The sequence below is a fragment of the Rhipicephalus sanguineus genome, chromosome 8 (genome assembly GCF_013339695.2).
Source record: "Rhipicephalus sanguineus isolate Rsan-2018 chromosome 8, BIME_Rsan_1.4, whole genome shotgun sequence".
In the NCBI taxonomy this organism is placed as follows: Eukaryota; Metazoa; Arthropoda; class Arachnida; order Ixodida; family Ixodidae; genus Rhipicephalus; species Rhipicephalus sanguineus.
In genome coordinates this window covers 15297937-15314766 of record NC_051183.1, presented here as the reverse complement: position 1 = coordinate 15314766, position 16830 = coordinate 15297937, and the positions used below count along the sequence as shown (strand labels likewise).

Genomic DNA, 16830 nt, shown 5'->3' with positions numbered 1-16830 from the left:
TCGGCCAATGAAGAAAGCATTGGAGCGTACTGGTCATGCCGCTGCTTCTGTAGCTATTTTCGTACCACAGAGCGTACTGGCTCCCGCCGTACTTCCATGCTGTTTCCGAAGACTGGTGGCAATGTGTCCAGAGTAGTGATGCCCCTGTCTCCTGTATATGCTTGCTCGCTGTTGTAGCAATATTCTCATTCTACTCCCCTCTGAACAAAACTCAGCGACGGCGCACGACGGCCTCTGGACCAGAACGGCAGAGTTCCTGGTTTACGCCTCGCATCACATGACACAGCTTCTTGTCTTCGCTCATATTTGGATCCGCGAGGCGGAATAGGCGAGGCATGTCTTCCACATACATGGCTACACATTCGTTGCAGCGCTGGCTTTTTGTTTGAAGGACAGCTTCGGCTCTCTCTCTGCGGTCTGTTTTTAGGAAAGCTGCGAGCAGCTCCCGCCTAAAGTCATCCCATGACAGGAAGACAGCTTCGTCGTTTTTGTACCACGTTCGAGCGCTATCCTCAAACGTGAAGGTAAACGCTTCCAAGCTTGCAATCGGCCTCATATCCATTAACCTTTGCTACACGTTCAAAGTTTTTAAGCCAGTCCTCAGCGTCCTCGGAGCTGTCGCCTTGGAAATGGTTTGCTCCATTGGCTGATTTACTGCAATGTTTGGGGGCGTGAGCTGAGCCGTCATGTCGGTAGCGCCTCCGCTCACAGCCGCTAAGGGTCTTAGAGAATCAGACAAACGTAGAAACTCAGGAGCCTCACCACGTAGGCGTCGACTGCAGCGCTGATGAATAGGAGTCAGCTCGTTGTGTTCAAGTCGCTGTGGTTTCGGACTGCGTTCGGTCACTTGAGAAGGGCTGGTCATCCTACGCAGCACCACCACCAGATTTGCAACGCACAGTACAAGAGCACAATTGAATGAACTATAGTGAGTTGGACGAACTTGTGCCCGAGTTGGAAACTGGAGATAACTAAAACGAATGTCCCGGAGCAGCTCTGGAGAACAGTCCTCGTTCAGCTATAAAGACCTACACTTCCTCTCTTCCTTTGGTTGCGTCCCGCGTTAGTCGCGCACAGCTATTATGGCCTGGGTCAAGCACGCACGCGCTCTCCGCCGCACATTTATTTTGTTTTGCCACGAACAATTGGGAGGGCGTACAAAGTGACCCGGGCGCGTAGCTTGAAAATACATTGTGTTGAATATCACCATGATCATAAATGTTCACATGGCCGCTTGCTAACGGCTCTGATTCAGCAATTTTATCATCATCGTTCAATATCGCCATCGTCAACGCGTAACCCTCATGTACAACGCTTTCATCACCACCTTCATTATAACCATTTCAAGTCCATTAGATTGCCCGCAGCTTTAATTCATCGAGTTTGTCATCATCTTCATTGTCGTTCATGGTTACGTTCAGACTGAATGCTCTCATTATCACCAGTATCACGTAGAATAGGCTGATGTCCTGCTCTTGCACATTCGACTGGTTCAGATGTTTAAGACTGAATCGCGAGACAAAAATGGGGCAGCGAGCGACTGAGTAGAAGCAGTCGCTTTGCCACCAAAGCGTCCATTTACGACCGTTCGCGACACACTTGGTCGCAAACTCATATATGCCCGGGATACAGCACCAGTGGTCACCAACCCAATCAATGGCGTCAGTATTTACCTGCTCATCTTCTTGTATTCGTCTGTATGTGCAAAACCTGAGGTCATTAGCCACCACGCTCGTGGCCATGGGAGCGAATTCGAACGTCCTTGTTTGAGTGAAAGCTCTACTAAGGTATATATTTTAATGTGATTTATCCCGTGACAATGACATTCATGCGCCACAGCGCAAACGCAACGCAAGGCCCGTCCGACCTGCATTGGCAAAAAAAAGGACGCAAAACTTGAGGTGCGAGCCAGAAATACAGGAGCCAATTTCTAGGGGTGGGCGAATATTGGAGTTTCGAATTCGAATCGAATAATACCTAATCGAATATTTCGATTCGATTTTCGATTAGCTAGTATTCAATGTTTCTGATAATTCAACAGGACGAATATTTAAAACGCGAGAAAGGCGAATGTTGCAAGTTGGTTAGGGTGAGGTGGCAAAAGTAACAGTAACGTCGTTAAAATGGCTATTTCGTTAAACGTTTCAGCGATATCGTGGTTCGAAAGCGAGCCATGTTTATTAATATTATGTCATTTCCGCACGCCATGGCTTTAGCAGACATGGCCCGGGAACGCTCAGGGAGACCGCCGAACTGCGAGTGTGAAAAAATGACGAGCACACTGACCTCTGACCTCACAGTCAAGAGTTGCGAAAATACTTGAATTAGCCCCTGATCCCAAGAAGAGCTGACCCTTTAAAAAATTGAAAAGAGCGTAAAACGGCACCTTATCCAGGCATCGCCAAAGTTGCTTTGTGTTACCTTCCTATCCCTGCTTCTGTGGTGCCCAGTGAGCGCATGTTTTCAAGTGCAGGAATCACCGTTACATCACGGCGAGAGAGCCTGAAGCCAGGCCATTTGGAACAGCTTGTTTCTACATGACAGTTTGTAGCCTTTCTGTAACTGTCACTCATCATGTCATGTGCTCGAAAACATTCACAGATCGCATTTCTTTGTTGTTTCTTTCAATTTTGAATAACATCTTATGTACGCGATATTGGATTCGATATTCGATACTTTTGGTAACTCTTCGGCACTATGCGATTCGACTTCGATTCGAGATGAAATTTCACTATTCGCATACCCTACCAATTTCCTTAGTCGACAAAAAAAACATTCAAAACAAGACTGATCACGAACCTGTGCCAGCTCACACGCTACAGCTGCAGCTGCGCCTATCGGGAGCTTTGTCGTCTCTGAGTCTCTGTTGCCCCAAGTCACGACACGTCATCCGTTGCCGAGAGGCGTTGCTGCCGCGCTCGTTCGGAGCCTCATCGCTGCGTTGCCACATGAGTAGCCGAAGGTTTAACGGCTCCTTCCTCGACCTGAGTCACTCAGTCTCGCCATGGATGACGCGTCGGCTGCGCAGTCTGTGCGTGCGCTTCAGCGCAAGCGAGAATTTTTATGAACGGTAAAAGCGCACTGGAGACGATCACACAACGAAGGAACACACACGCACTCACATAGCGCTACCTTCAACAGTCAGTTTATTCTGTGATCCCGACTCTACTAATATAGCAAAGCATGAGCACATCTGCATGCGGCGCTGTAGTAACGACATATTACTAGGCAGCATAACGGACACCAGGAAAACAAACTTATTTGATCATTCCCTTGATCTAATTTGACGATTCCCTTGGTCAGAACATTTGATCAAGGGAATCGCATGAGGGTGTGACCTTACGTGCATACTGTTTCCCATAGTTTGAAGAGGATTCCTCAGCGAGCCTAGGAACGTGGGCTTTTTCCAGCACCAAAGAAGTTGGAAAAGCCGTGCAAGATTAAAACACGAAATGGAAACAAACATTGCGGGCGCAAAACGAATCACAAGAAAACGTTTGTTGATTGTGCTGACTGTATGGTGCATTGTCTCCCATTACCTTGTGGTCATTGCTAGGTCGTACAAACCGGTCGCTGCCTTAATGACCGTCTGCGTGAACACCATTGCATGTGTTAAAAACGTGGCAGGTGGTTTCCTCGCAATGCTTTGTAAGAAGTGCAGTTGCCGTTGCCTTTGTTCTACACGTGCATAATTCTAGTAAGAAATAGGAATAAGCTTGCATGCGAGATCATAGAAGCGGGGAAGGTTGAAAAGATGGGTGTCAAAGTCCAATAGTAGCCGTCTGTCGCGCTGACTGAAAAAACAATTCATTTTGTTAGTGCCCGTGATGCTACCTAGCAATGTTCTGTCACTTCTGAGCACCAGATGTGCTGATGTTTTCCTGTATAAGTAGTATTGGGATCACAAAATACACCGTTGAAAGTAGCGCCACATGTGTATTTTTGTGTTCCTTCATTGAGGGATCGTCTCCAGTGCACTTTTCCTGTTCATAAAAATGGACTACCTGAGTGCCCAGATTAGCACCTTGGCAAGCGACAAGCTGTTTCCAATTATCCGGTAGATATAGCTGGAAGGCTGGCTGCGAACTCTCAAGCAAATTAAAAGCCTGCTGAAACAGCGGAGCAAAAAGAGGCCGGTTGAGCACGTTGTAGAGAAGCTAAGAGGGAGAGAATGAATGAAAAAAAAAAAGAAAACTCGGTAGTCTATCCCATCGCTGAAGGAGATGAACAGAGAGGAGATGAACAGCGACGTTGATTGGCATACGACACAAAGGCAGCAAAGAATTTTGAATGGAGATACGAAATAAGGGTGAGCGAATTATGAAGCTTCGTATATTCGATTCGAATTGTTCTGCATTCGACTCGCAAAGCAGCTTTAATTCTCGAAATATTCGCACGGCACAAAGCTTAATAAATTAATCAGCACAAAGGAAACATACCGGTGTGAACTTTCGCAATATTTCGTGCAGGAATAGACAATTTATTTTCAGTAGCCGCATTGCTCTTCCCCATTCCATTTTGATTTACGAAAGTTGCGCCAGTATTCACGTGCAACGGCCTGAGCATGGCATTTTTTATGAGGCCTGGCGTATTAATAGAATGTAGAAGTTATGCTGAAGAAATCTACGAAAGCAAATGAGGAAGCCGTTGCAAAAAGGAAACGAGGTGCCTCAAAATAAGGCAAGCCGGAAGTTTTATGTGTACAGTAAAATGCCGAGCAAGCGCCCCCTACGCTGAAGGATAATCCGACCAGATTTGATTGGGGGCGCTTGCTCGGTCCTGGACTGAAATTCAAGATGGTGGCGGGAGAGACACCCTAAATGAAAAATGTAAATCCATGTTTCTAATGAAAAGCTTTTTTTTATTTACTGTTTTTATTCCCCCTCGTCACTGTCAAACTCGTCCAACGACTCCTCGGAGTCGGACGCAAAAGTTGAGTCCGCGTACTCGGCCCACAGATACCTGCGGTTTTCTTATTGTACATCGCCGACACCGGAGGGCCTGGCGCGCAGCGCACCATCCTCCGAATCATCTAGTGCATTAGGTAGGACCCACCCGGTGAACGATGACTGATATACGACCTGCCACATGACAGCGGAATTTCATAAACAACATGTGATACGCATTCAGTGTACTCATTCTTGTGGTTCTATTTACACAAGCGCTGCTCTTGAATAAAGAAATGGCCGCTGGGGAGGAGGGGAAGGGGTGGGGGGGAAGGGGCTTGCGGGTCTTTGGCGCATACTTCCAATCTCCCGATAACGGGAGGGGGCGCTGGCTCAGGCGGGAGCGCTTGCTCGGAATTTTACGGTAATCCTAAGGTGAACACCTGCAATGAACACCATGCCGGTCCGTTGTCATTCCTCTTCCTAATCCAGAAAGGATGGTTTGGGAACTGACTTGAACTATGGCAAGTTCATTTCAACAGCACTAATGTGTTTGGGGCGCGGCTGGTTTCATTATCTGAAGGAAATGTGACATGCACACAGTGTCAGTGCGTACCGAGCATTACAAGCAGCATCTTCGTTACAATGAATAACAGCGTATGAGGTAAAGTAAAGCAATAGTGTTGTAGAAATTATGAATTTCCGGTACACTATTTGCTGCATGGCAAATGACTTCTAGCATTAGGAAGTCCTCCTCTCTCTGCTTCCTTGCATCAAACAATGACATCTTGGCGGTGAGGCTCTCGATGAGCCCCACTTGGACGGTTTCGAGCTCTTGATGAGACCGATGGAGAATGCGGCGCCCTTTAGCCGTACCCCATCACGCAGCGGGAAGGTGGTGCCACTTCGTAACGGAAGACTTTGTTGTTGTTCCTCGCACGGTTACACACTTCACTGGAACGCACGGGCTCCAACTGACGCAGATCACCTGACATGATGAGGTCGAACCTACCGACTGGCTGATCGCGTTTGTACCAGTGTGTCGGAACGGAACGAAAACGACAAAGGAAGAAAACAATATTTTTGACCGGAACGAAAACGTAACGGAAACTTTATATATTACGTTGTTCCGAAGTGAAAGCTAAATTTTTAAATGCTTTTTCCAGTCACGAGAAAACTTGGGAATCCGGAACTCAGGTCATGTAACGTGAGCAATTATGCATATCTCAGAGTACAGTAATAGCGCGTACCTCAGGCAGGACTTCCGACTCAAATACATGTTAAAATTGTGCGAAAATCGAATACAGTGGCAAACAGAGTTGTTTATATTGACGCAAGTGGACTATTGCGCGCCTGTCACGCAGGCCACCGTGCAGAGGGCATTGCCGGCGCTGAAGTTTCTTCCAGCTACAGCTGTTATGAGATCGCAACAGCCGATTTTGGCGCCATACTTGTCCGTCGCCGCCGGTGCCTGTAAGCAATATCGCGTGAAATAAAAAAATGAAATAAGAAAGAAATTTCTTGGATCGGATGGGATTCTTACCCGCGCCCTCTGCGTGTCGGTCGAGTATTTCACCACAATTCCACGCTGGCGCTTGTAACTCCTTCGCAAATAACACTCTATACTGGCGTCATGCCGGGCGAGGAATCGTGTTTTCATATGTAACATAGCGTGGCACGAGAGTAAACTAACAACCTGGCGTCACCCAATGCGATTTGCGTAACGAGTCGCTCATTTAGTGCTTCCAACACATTACAGAGGGCTCAGCCATAATTCCTCGTCGTCATTAGCCACATCACACAGTGCCCATAATGCCTTAAAGATGTGTAGCCACTATTCTCCGAAGAATGAGGAAAAAAGTCATAGTGGGCGCTTCCCTAGTTCAAAAAAATTACATGGCGTAGTGGGTACTTCGCAAGTGTACTTGTGTATCATTTGCCCCGAAAAAGTCTACAACGGGGTCTAGAAAGGCCGCTCTTCCAGGTTTCGCCGTGATTGTGCTGCTCCGCGCAGGCAAGGTGACTTTTTTATCAGAACAGCGGTCTCGCACATCAGACAGTACACTCCATGACGTGCTGCTTCTTAGATTGTGCTCACTCCCTTGTCACAAAGCACTGAGCCCGCTAAAAGAAATGGTAATTGACTTTTGCGAAAATAGATATAGTGACTTTGAACGGTATACTGGTTTGTGCTAGTTGGTAGAAATTCGTGGTACAGTTATTTCCGCTCCTCTGAAGAACGTGGGAAGGGCGTGTTTTACCCCTGTCCCACTTTCTTAAGAGGATGGCAAGTAGATATATCACAAATTTAATGTTTTTATAATTAACATAACTTCAACTGTTTGCATAAAAAAAACGTTACGAACAATTACGGCACATTTTTTTTCGTTCCGAAACGGAAACGAAAAGGAACTCTTTGCGGTGGAACGAACGTAAAACCGAAATAAAAAAACATATCGTTCCTTCACCCTGGTTTGCACGGCTTTTAACTGAGCCAGCAGTCGATTCGGACAGAAATGTCGGATGAAAGCATGCCTACTTCATCGATGATGACACATCTTACGTTTCTAAAAGCAGTGAGGAACCTACTGACGTTACTATCGCTGACGCCTCTGACATGACGCCTGTTCTGTTTCATGGCAGCACGCTTGAAAGGAAGCGCCAAATCCATTTTTTTTTGCTGTTTCAAGCCGCGTTGCTATAATAGCAATGTTTTGCGTCTGACGTCTCCACAACTAATTCCAAAATTTTCGCATCAGTGACAGGTCAACACACCATCACAGCTGTTAGGAAAGATTCAGCTGTGCCGCACCAGCGGACTGCTCGTGATAGCGGTGGCGCGGCGGTACAAGGGTGGTTATGCCCGCGCCGCAGCGGCCAATAACCAGGGTTGCCAGATGCTGCCGAGTTAGCAAGCAAATAATCCGCTCAAAAGAAGTCCAAAAGAAGCCGAAGTTGAATAAATTTTCTCAAACTTGAAAATATTCTTTAATTATAACAAGAATTCGCTCGATTACGAAGAGAATGTAAAAAAATAACGTTATTCATTTGTTACAGCGGATATATGCGCAAGTGTGAGAGAAACCACATATTTACTTTTTAACATAGTTCCAGGGTAGTCCACTCTCCTTAATGCACGTTCGCCACTGCGTGAATAATGTTTGCTTCATACTGCAGCGTATGCTGGGTTACAACATTCAGCTACACAAAGTCATATGCAAAAGCTATATTTGTGAACGTGAGGAGCAGCAAGTTGCTGCTCCTCACGTTCACAAATAGAGCTTTTGTTTTGCAAATGTAGTTATTGAATAAATATATTTGCAGAAAGAAAATTAAGGCAGTTTCGAACTAGTGTTGCCAAGCCAGAAGGAAGTGCGGAGCTGGGCAGCCTTCTTTGTTTCTCTTCGGTTCTCTCTTTCTTTCCTCCTGCCTTTCTTTCGTTCTTTTTCTCTTTTCCAGTTCATTTCTGTATTTTTTTTCTCTCTTTATTTCTATTTACTTCAATTTTTCTGCCTCTTTTTTCTCTTTCTTTCTCTCTCTACTTCTTGCTGCGTTTGCCTGCGTTACGCAAAGCGATGACCGCATACTACAGCCTGGACCCCTAATGTGATCAGCACTTAAAATGCGAATAAGCCCAAAAACGCGACAAATGAGTGGAAAATCCTACAAGCAACTCGGGAAAAAAAGAAGCCCAAATCCGCTTATTATAAGCGAAACTGGCAACTCTGCCGCCAACACAAGCGCAGTTGTGAAGTTGGCTTTCCCTCAAAGGATGATATTGCACACGGGAGCGCGCTTATTGAAAGGGGGCGCGAGCGGCGACCTCTATGAAACGAGCAACCCTGTCGTTCAAGGGGAACGCACAGACTAACTCTAGCGCGTACCACGTAAATGTTGAAGGCGTAGGTCGGCCAAAATTAAACGTGGAGCTCGCTCTGATTCACTGAAGAAATATATTTTGCGCTTAGGCTTCGCTCGGGCTCAGACTCACCAAAATGTTCCTCAACTGGGCTCACTAGGACTCCGACTCACGGCCCAATACGATTCGGTGTGAGAGTGAGTGAGCCGACTTTTTAGTGCGTTAGCGTGTAATGAGCATTTTTGATAATGATGGTATTGCTATTCAACGCCAATCTCTCACATATTCGATGCTATAAGTGCAGCCTTTTGATCTCGTACCTTGAAATGCGATTTATCAGTCCTTTCAATGCACTGCAAAAACTGTCCTTTAGATTCCTTCAGATCCACGAACAAGATCTACGTAGAACTTACAGATGGCTCTCATTATATGGAAATAGGGAGTACATATTCGTAACTGCCAACGGACATATTGCTTTATTTTCATTTAGGGAGAGAGTGTTCTAGAGTTCTAAAGAAAAAGAAAGTCCTAAAAGTCCAAAAGTCGAAAATTCTTAAAGTTGACTGCGCTGTTAAGTTATTTTCCAACCAAAGACCGTCACGTGGCTACTTTTCTTGCGATAGCAATTATATCGGCACTCTCAACGGGCTTTTGTCGTCGCCGTCATGTTCAGTATAAAGTCCAAATTGATAACATCCCACCGCGCATCGTAGGTTCTACCCGTGAGTAAAAGCTCGCGAGCAGCGGCGACGATAGCGGCTGATGCAGAGATCAAACGAGCTGGCCTATCTGCGTCACTCGGAGGGCGCATGCGATAACATCCCCCCGCGTGTTAGACCTGCCGTCGATGCTGCTCAAGCAGAAACGAAACGCCCCGCCCGTCTTGAATGAGCATGGAGGGATGCGAGGGGGGGGGGGTGCTTGAGCAGCAACTGCGAACTTTGATCCTAAAAGCGCGTTCACGATCGCTTGCGCGCTCGCTATCTCGCAGGCATCAGCAAACGGCTCGTATACTCTTTTACGCGCGCTCTCAACGCGAAGAGACTGCGAAAAGCGCACCTCTCCCTGGAGCGGCCGTATTCTCTTACACCAACATTTTGTATAGTTACGCGAGATCGGATCCAAAACAGTTAGCTGCCAGCCTTCCTTCGTATAACATTACAATTTGTTGCCTTTGCATTCATTGCTTCGCGCTTGCGGTGAAACTGTGATCTTTTTTTCTTCAGACACGATGCGTTTACAGAAGGCCTGGGGAGCGTGCAACTACCACTGTTCTCTATGTGAGCGGTTTAAATCTTTAACCTTTTTTTCAGGTCAACCGAGAGTGGTTAAATTTGTTGCTTTGTGCATGTTACCCTCGCGAGCAACGAGGGTAGACAATATTTTGCTGCCGTCCTGACATACTGGCAGACTGTCTGCGTCTGTTTGCCGCGAAGTAGGCATGTGCGAATATTCGAGCACTAGGAATGTTCGAAGGAATATTAGAGTATTCGAATTCGCTTCGACACGAATTTAAGGTTCCGAAATTTCAAAGTATTCATAATGAACGAATAGGTGTATATTGGATGGCATGTAACCCACCTGTGAAGGTGGTTTCACTGCAGCCTGAAAATGCAGTGCCGTGAAAGCACCTAACCAACAAAATTGCGCAATGCCGCGAAGCCCCACTTCAAGGTTAAATTAACATATTACTCCGACATAGATTAATCATTTTCAGGGCCGTAACCAGAAATCTTTTTCGGGGGGGAGGGGGGGGGTTCAACCATACTTTATGTATGTTCGTGCGTGTGTTTGTATGTGTGCGTGAATATATGCGCAAGCAAAATTGAAAAATTTCGAGGGGGGGGGGGGTTGAAACCCCCAACCCTCTTCTTGGCTACGCCCCTGATCATTTTTTAAGTTTAAAAGCTTGTTATACGGGCTTATATGTTATAATATGTTATATGTATAGTAACTTTATAGTGTGACGTATTTGATCGGTTATAACTTGCATCTTACTGAAATTGAAATTCTGCTACTATTTGATGCTACTAAACGCCACTAAACGTAGCGTTTAGTAGCGTAGCGCTTAGTTTAGTAGCGTTTACTTGCAGCAAAAAGAATGACAGTCGCACATGCCTCGTTCCAATTAAAAAAAAAAAAAACGCTGTGCAGGTTAGTTGGGCCTCGACAATATTTATGCTAATTTTTTTTATATAATGTGTGATGCATACTATTCGAACTATTCGGTTCAAAATTATTCGAGGTAATCACTGTTCGCTTCGAACCTAAAATAAATTTGCTTTTCGGACATCCCTACCGCGAAGGCTTCTGTGCGGCGTTCCACGGTGCCTAATAGACAAGGACACAAGGAACATGCGGCGCTGCTTCGTATTGGTGAAAAGCGTCCCTTTATGAAAGCCTCCTTTCGGGACTGTGGCACGGGAGTACAAACCGGTTCGCTGCAGCGGCGGCGGCCTGCGCATCAGCTTCTCTGCAGTGCACGATTGCTAGCGGCGTTTTGAAAACAGATGAGCAACTCCGCCACATAAAAGTAACATTTACAGTAATTCTAGGGTGCAGTAAAGCTTTAGGGTGCAGGCGCTCGCAGCGACCCGTAGCGGCTGCCGCTACGGTCGTCGAAAATTAAAGGGGGGAGGGGGTAAGGGCACCGGTACCCTGTTCCTCTTAGATCCGACCCTGGAATTTTCGTGGTTGTTGCAATTTCATTCCGAGCTGCGTCTTGAGAGGTTCGTGCATGCTCGCGTGCGACTGCAAATCTTTCTAGCCTCTCCAACGCAACATGCCTAAAAAGAAAAAGACAACCTGTTCCATGACGTTATGCAAAAGAACTCGTGCAATGAAAAGGCATCGATTCTCATTCAGAGCTTCTACGGATCCAGTATGCCTGCAAGAGTGGGCGTGAAACATCAAGGGAGGTCCCTCATGTGTACATAAATTTCATTTGACTGTTCGCTGATTCTTACTTTTAATTAATTATTTTTCTTTTTTATATGCACCTATCTTTTCCTTTCACTGTTTACATTCTGCGCGAAAATATCTGTCTTTGCGTCTGTTCATTTTATTTTTGTTCTTGATGTAACCGCTATAATTGTCAATGAATATTTCAATCATTGTACTCAAACATTACTGCGTGAAAAAGAATGTTAATCAACTAGAACGGAAACCCCGAATTTCCTACATGTTTGTTCTCTACGCCAGCATGTGCCGTTCAGAAGAAGCTAATCTGCCCGCATAGTCTCCAGAGTTTTCTTTTCTTCGTTTTACAATTTATCAGCGCCATGTGTGGCCTACACGACGAGCTTATACCGCAACAAAAAGCTTGGCTTCAACGGGAAACTCCACAGAGCGCAGGCTCACACGCGCGAAAGCACGCCAGCGAGCGGCAGCGCCGTCTGCACGCTGGATCGCGCAATCTTTCCACCTGGCAGGCGCGCTCACGACACTAAGGAGACCTTCCTAGCCCATATAGTTCTGCGTTCGTGTGATCGTCGTACCGAGTTCTGTTTGTGCGGTCGACTTTTAACGCGCTGCCTCGCATTGTGTGTATTGTGTGTTGTATTTCGTGGTTACTGACGTAAGCGCAACTATACGCGGTACCAGGCAAATAGTCACCAGATGCCGACCGTGCGACTTCAATCTCTGCGACTGCTTTGTTCGGTGTGACCGACGGACGCGATTCATAGTTTTGAAGAACACCTTCAAATGTTTCCGCACGTCAGTGAGTAGCAGCGCCGCAATCCTTTGTCGACGACGCGTTCTGTCGCCCTGGAAAATGCTTTGACGCTCGGGGACGGCCGGTAGCTCGGCGATTCCTCGCTTGGCGCACCATTGGAAACCGGCGGTCATCTAGCAGTGTACGCTGCCAGCGTATTTTTTATTGCCAGAGGTAAGTGAACGTTACGCTTCGTACATTATGAGTTATTGTTATTGTAGTACGCCTTGTCGCCGAAGAAAATCGCATAACGTGTTGGTAGTGTATGCGGTTGTAGTTGTGAGGATTCTGCTCGCGCATGACATTTGTCAAGAACGTAGTCGGTAGTGTTATAAAGTTTTGGTAATTAGCTCGCTTGCACGCACTGCTCTACGCTAATATTTGCTGAAAGGAGACAACATTTTTGTCAGGCTCACCATTGTCATGCGTTTTATGCATGTCTCTCGACAAATTACTTGGAGTAACGCCGTGAAACCGAAGCTTCAACATCCATTTCGTTCGCACGAGCTCTGAAGGAATAATCATCAGCCACCGTGTGAATCGTGAATCGGTACAGTGGGAGAAATATAGTGTATTTAGGGATGTTTTCTTTAGGCGTGCATTTTATTTGTCATTATGTAACGTGACCCTCAAAAGCGTTAGGTTAGCATTCTTGGACATTGCTTATCATCTTTCAAGCAATAGATAACATAGATTTGCTAAAAATGCAATTTCTGCAGCATGACATTGTATTTTGTTCAATTGGTTTGCCCCATTTTTATCCTTTATGCACGTTCACCTAATTTGACAAGCCGTACTTTCAGCTGAATTTTCAATTGCTTTTAGCACTATATGTGCGTCCGTGTATTGAAGTCCCACCTCTCATCGCATAATAATAGCTTGTGAAGAACGACGCTTGTCTTGAATTAGCCATTTATCAGAGCTCTTCCTCCCTCCTCAAAGGGCAAGGTGCTGCTGGCACACCTGGTTCGGCTTTTCTTAACCTTTTTTTTTTGAATGCTGAAGTTTTTTGCAACGTACTGCAGGTAGCAGACAGCAGTGCCTCGACAAACAGTGGAGTGCTGACCATGCAGTCCAGAAGGTGGCTGAGGCAAGTATGCTATAGGAGGTGCTTATTCAGGCAGAAGAAATAAGCATCTGTAGCCAACGTAAAGGTAATGTACAAAGTTCCATTTAATGAAGAAGAATCTTGTTTTGAGCTAGTTATGTCGAAGGGAAACAATGAGCGCTAGATAAATGAGATGGAAATGCAGAGTAACAATGTTATGTATGCCAGCAACCAACTTAAGTTTATTCATGCAAAAGGGTTATTTCCAACTGGTTCATTTAGGGGAAGAGCCCACAGTTTCCACGAATGGGCATACCTGGTAGCCGTTGCACAACCTGTTACTGTGTTTTCGCACTCATTATTATGTGCCACTTACTCTTGTGACGTTCCACCAAGGTGAAATTACTTCACATAAACAGCAGCGAGAAGGCTCTTGCTAGCCAGTTCAATTAAGACAGCGTTACCGTAGCTTTTAGTTCCAGTAAACCAGCTAAGCTGTATAGAAGAGCGTACTTCATGTTTGTCACCATGGACAGTGCATTTTGCCTGGGAACATGGCTTAGTTTTGCAAAGGAAAATGTTGCCTTTCTGTAAAACGTGGTACTGGGAAATGGCATTGTGCCAAAAATATTAAGGTTTATGACTTCTTGCAGCACGCATTGTTGTACAGGGATGTTAGCGTTTTCATAAATGCAATGCATGGTGCTTGAAGAATATAGCGGCCCACTTTAAAATTTATAACTTCATGATTTCAGTATCTGGGACAGACTTTACTGTATACGATTTGTTTCTGGAAAGCTTCAACCTATCTTGCAATTCTTCAAGGCCAATACTGAATTTGCTGTGTACATTTGGCTGCACATTCTCATCACTTATGCTAAACAACAGGCTTGAGTGATGTGTGGAATTCCTGTCAATCAATTTTATTGATTACCTCGGACGATCTACTCTGCTTCCCACAGTTATTGGGTGCTTTGTGTGCATGTGCTATGCATGCTAGAAATGAAAACAGGGAATGCAGCTGGCAGCATCAACGAGTACAATGCCCATAGGCTATTATGAGGTGCGAAATGTTGCCACTGCTAGAATTTACATTATGTGTGCATGGTACAGCTGATTGTGTAATTTAGCACTTTCCAGCTACTTACGCAGTTGGAGCAGATGTCGATCATGTTTATTGTGGTATGGCACGGCCACCAAGTTAGTGCATTCTGCATACCAGGAAACCTGACACGAAGCAACGTATTGCTGTGATGGCAGCTAAGTGAGAACGAATGAGTTTGTCTTCTCTGTACATTTGTCAATATCATTACACAGGCTTGTTAAGTGCATTCAAGCGGCTTTAGCAATGCACTTGCAGCTACAGAGCCAGTAAAGGCAGCCAATTTCATCATCAGAGTTCACTCTGCAAATCCCACTTTCCATAAAGGGCATTGTTTTGTGATAGCTTAAGGTCAAAACTTGCTCAATTAAACACTTCTTGGTGTCTGACATTACATGAATTATGATAATTGTTATATCTCATGTGAAATTATGCCATTGTTTTTTTTTTTCATATTCTTACTTTGCATACACACTTTACGACTGCACCCTCCCCAACCGAATCTTTACTAGTGCTACATTCTGTTATGGGTGAAAACAATTATTGAACTAAAAACCAGGCCAAGGAAAGCAGTATGATGCCCTGTAATGTAGGAGGATGCCGCTATTGCAGTGTTTAGTCTAGAGCTGAATTTAATAAGAAAGGGCAGCAATGTAGGTCATCTGTGGATATTTGCAGACCATAATTGTGTTGTGGTCATTTTGTTATTGCAGGAAGCATCTTCAAAAAGCAGTGCTACAAGGATGTGAGCAGCAGTTTCCCTTTAACGAACGGGTCAAATTCATGGAAGCCACGTGCCTGCTGCTTCTGGCCTACACAAACATGCAGCCACCATAGTAAAGTTCTTGCAAAGGTGTGAGACATCTCTATGCTGCATGGATTGAGCATGTTAATTGCCTGTTTTTTATAGCTTATAGTAATATGTCTACAAGTGTACTTCCTTCTAGTGTATATTTACATTCTCTTAAAGGGCCAGTCAGCAAGCTCCGACTTCTTTTTTTTACACCTCCCAAACAAGCTCGCTAATTCGTACAGAGGGCCGCAGGAATCACATTGTCCGAATGTCAGACACTCCACTTCTAAAAACAATAACCGCACCTCCTCTTCAGCGCTTGACCAGTCCTCTTTGCTAGCGAAGTGGTGTAATGTTGCCTATGAGCAACATTAAGTAACACTGACTGTTGAATAGTCCTCTGCAATACGAAACGGCATTTTGGCTTTGTGATGATGCAGTATCTGTGGTTGTCACAAGAGTTGCGAATTGGTTTATCTCACCAGTGCTTTTACTGTGCTTCCTCACCGCACCGCTCTGGCACAGTGGCACATTGAGGAAGCCCCTCTTCAGGACGGTCAGGCTGAGCGAGAAACTGAAACCAGCTGGAATGTTCGTTCTATCCCCTGTGGCTTCATTATTACACCACTTAATGAAAAAATTCATGTGACAACATGTTCACGTTGTACAAGCGTGCAGTTGTCACAAATTTTAGACTCCGGGGTTGTTTAGGGGCCCGTTAGCCTTAAATTATGAATGGTAAATTCACACGTCACGTGGTTTTCTTGCTTTATTTTTTGCAATGCTGATTTTTAAAATAGCATGTCAGCTTCTGTGAGTGGTAATTTATACATTTATCATACAAAACATCCTGCTATATTCAACAAGTGTTATTATAGATTTTTCATGGCACCAGAGCCACCTGCTTTTTGCCGTGTGGCAGCTACATGGAAGTTCATTGCTATGCTGCTTTGTTTAACTGATATCTTTTCAATCAATGCGTTTCACAGTCCAGGGTGTTTGGTGTATTTGCATCTTGATGTGTTTAATATCATACAAGTGATGGATTTTTTCTGTCTTCTAGTGTTTACTTTGCAGCTATTTAACTGTGGTTTTCAGGGGCATCCCTAGCAAAAATTCCCAATAAAAAACCAATAGCCTATTGGGTTATTGACACCTATTGGTCTATTGGTTCTATAGGTCTATTGGAACTGTATTTGGCTATTGGTCTATTGGTTCTATATCAGCCTACTGGACCTATATTGGTGTATTGGTTCTCTATTAGCCAATTGGAATTATATTGGCCTATTGGTTCTGTATTTGCCTGCTGGCATTGTATTAGTTTTGTATTTGCCCACTTCTCAGCCCCATTAGAATTAGTCTTGCGCAAGTGTTTTATGGGTGTCTTGTCGTCATGCAGAAGGCCCACACTGTGTCAGCGCCCCTGC

At 45.2% G+C, this 16830-nt stretch overlaps 1 long non-coding RNA gene across 1 annotated transcript; it reads left to right on the top strand.

The window, feature by feature from the left end:
- The first annotated feature begins 12218 nt into the window (after positions 1-12218).
- Positions 12219-15457, top strand: LOC125759703 (uncharacterized). The gene is made up of 3 exons (XR_007417329.1): positions 12219-12634; positions 13486-13614; positions 15324-15457. It is a non-coding gene; the product is annotated as an uncharacterized LOC125759703 (long non-coding RNA).
- Positions 15458-16830: the final 1373 nt, after the last annotated feature.